Genomic DNA, 3,678 nt, shown 5'->3' on the forward strand with positions numbered 1-3,678 from the left:
TGTGTGTGTGTGGGGGGGGCCGTGTGCGCGTGTGTATATGCGCGCGTCGCAGCAGAGATAAGATCCATCGTCACGCTTTCTTTTCTTCTTTCTCTGATCTATATTTCAGCTACTCGATATTTAAATGGTCCTGAAAGAGAAAAAGAAAGAAATAGAAGTTTAAATAGTGTTACTGGGCAATTATTTCACGTATGTGCATTTCATTTTGGACAACATAAAGTTAGAAGAGTTACGCTGTATATATTAGGTATGGGAAAAAGTTCGTGGCGTTTTTCCCATTAGATGGCATTAAAAAAATATTATGGCCAGACTCTGTTTTACTATAGAGATTCTAGGTATTCCTATCTTGATTCCTCTTGATTGATAGATCAATCAAGTATGATCAAGTATAATTAATGGACAAAGGTAAATGCACGGAACAAAAAGAAGGAAACCAAACGGTTGTTCCCGAAAAAAATAGGTAGGAAACACGATGTCGGAAAAGCGCTGCATGGAAGAAATTTGAACGCTTCTGTCGGAGAAAACTATCAACTTAGAGGAATAGAGTTATCGTGTACATTGACAATATTATGATCGCCTCAGAAACGGTCAAAGCGAACCTAAATATTTTGAAAGACGTCTTACTGACATTGAAGAAACATGGTTTTGAACTCAACCTCAATAAATGCCAATTCCTTCGTCAAAATATCGAATATTTAGGATATACTATTCACGCAACGAAATTTCAATCAGCCTTCGTACCGATGTGATCAGACAATTTCCGCGTTCGCGTAATGTTATTGAAGTTCAAAGATTTTTGGGGTTAGCCAATTACTTTAGAAAATTTATCAGAGATTTCTCCGTCAAAACTAAATCATTTAAAGATCTCTTACGTAAAACAGCTGGTTTGATTTTGACAAATATTGTATTACGGCGTTCGAAGGTTTAAAAAAAGAATTAACGGCTTCTCTAGTTTTGACCTTGTACGATCCCAGAGACACTGCATACGGATGCTAGTGTCGACGGCTTAGGCGGAATTTTGCTCCAAAAACTATCAACCAGTCATTGGAAACCGATGATATATTTCAGTCAAGCAATTAATCAAGCCGAGAAGAATTATCACAGCTTCGAACTAGAAATGTTAGTGATACGCGCTATCGAACGATTCCATATATATCTATATGGTTATAACTGACTGTTATAATGCTTTCATATGGGCCGTTACAAAGGCTTAAATCCAAGGACCACACGATGGATATTCGCTTTGCAAAATTACACGTGAAACATTGAGTGAATGAATAGTTAATAGCGCGACGCACGCCGACGCCTTAAGTCGCGCTATTAACTACGTCGAAGCTCTCCTCCTCGAGAGAGAACTCGAACTTAGGCAGTTGAAGGATCCACACCTTTAAACAATAGCACATGACCTGGAGTTCTCAGATAACGATAAATTCAAATTAATTGATGGATTAATATACCGGAAAGACACTGATTTCGTGATATCGGAATCAATGATCACGAATTTAATTCGCGTATACCATGACGAAACTGTAACGTATACCATGGCACACTGCAATATCAAGAAGATACAAAATATTGCAAGCTCGTGTTGGTTTCCGGAAATGAGAAGGAAGGTTGCCGAACATATCGATAATTGTTTAACCTGTAATGTCCAACTTTTCTTCCCATTCAAACTAAGGTGAGATGCAAATAGAATCGACGTCGAGAGATCCGTTTAAGATTTTACATATTGATCATTTCAGTCTGCTTTAGCAGACTGCGGATGGCTATCGCCATATTTTCATAGACTCATTCACATGTTTTATCTGGCTTTTCTCTACAAAGTCCACTGAAGAAGTGAATTCATGTCTAAAAACTCTCTTTGACACTTTCGGTTCTTCAGGTGAGATAATCTCCGACAGAGGAACTACATTCACACATTCGAAATTTCAATCGTAAACAGTTCATAAACAGTTATTCCGTCAAACATATGCTCGTATTCATAATCAGATCTTGTACTTAAGGCTTCCTTAAATTTATCTTTAGATGCTCAGCAATGAAATAATTCGTAGAGTATCTAAAGATAAATTTAAGGAAGCTTAAATATAAGGCCTGACTATGAATACAAGTAATAGACTCATCGTCGTGGCCTCACCATGGGCAAACGGAATGATGGAAAAAGTAAACCTGTTTTTTAAAGATATCACTTTAAAAACTAGTAGCGTTGCCTATAGAGTGGAAGGAATTACTAGGAAAAGTGACTACATGTTTTGAATGATATCATATTATTCGAATATCAAAAATTTTCGAATATCAAAACTCTTTCTCGAAAATATTTTTCGATTACAACTATCGTAATCATACGAATAAGTCCTTTTCAGATTTATGCTCAATTTCTTTTAGATAAGTTGCGGATAACCTTATCCAAGAGATATCTCCATTGTATTCTGGGAGATATCTCTTGGATAAAGTTATCTAGATGTGAAGAAATTGGGCATTAGTAGACTTAACCGACATAAATAAAGATTCACAAAAAAAGAGAAACTCGAACAGAGACATAGCGACAGAGGTCACTCAAAAGTTAAGAAAGTACAATAAACAGTATTACAACAAGAAACATATCGCTCTTACTCAATATTGCAAAGACGAATATATTATGATACGGAAATTGCGTGCAAAACCAAGAGAAAATTCAAATCTACCCTATAAAGGTCATCTACCCTTACATTATCGAATCTCTATCTAATTACATTGTAACTGACGTATTAAGAGCTTAGAAACCCCCTAAAGCAATCCTATCATCGGACAAGATAAACTCTGGATTCGCCCAATGCAATAACCGAGCATCATTGTAAAATTGACAATTCATTTTAGATATCTTGTTCTAGTGTATATATTTTAAGCATAATTTGTATCTCTTATTTACAACGCGGTTATCTGTATTATGCAAGAAAAAAAAACACATCATTCCAAGAAATGATGGATTTGGACTCGAAGGAAACCTATGAAACGCATAATCTTTATATAGAAAGTACCCGTGGAAGTTTCAAGAATATTAAAAAAACAAATCATTCAAGGATGAATCATTCAAGAATGTTTCATCATCTTCTTCTTTTTCTTGGTGTGTTGGCCAGGTAACTCATAGATTGAGACTAGGCCACTGAGATCCGCGGTACTAAATTATAAATTGTGAGAGGATTACCAATCTACTAGAGTTTCGATCGAAATGATTGCCCCTCCCCGCTGCTTCCAGACGCCTGCTGCCACCCAACGGTAAGCCACACGCCATAGGAGAGGAGCAAAGGAGGTCTAAAAGAAAAGCTCATTGGCCTTCATGTAAGTCAATAGCAGGCGACACAATTTGGGAAAAGGGGAATGAAGGGCAGGGAGAAGGTTCAGGAAGGAATTAGGGAATTTATTAGCAATATATTGTAGTTACGGATAGGAGACAAATTCAGATTAAATTTCTCACAATGGAACAGGAGATGGTTAATTGTTTGGCAGGGATCCCCATAGAGACAAGCCGATGACTTTATCATTTGGACTGTGTGAAGACTTTCATGTCTTCTCGTATAATGATGCACACGCCTTGATCTCTCGGTTAAACCATATCACTTCTGACTACGTTAAATCCCTTGATGCTAAATTGTTATTGTTCTGTTTAAGAAGAATCTCTTATACACAAAGGATATCATATAT

Source organism: Atta cephalotes, assembly GCF_000143395.1.
Source record: "Atta cephalotes unplaced genomic scaffold scaffold00054, whole genome shotgun sequence".
Taxonomy (NCBI): domain Eukaryota; kingdom Metazoa; phylum Arthropoda; class Insecta; order Hymenoptera; family Formicidae; genus Atta; species Atta cephalotes.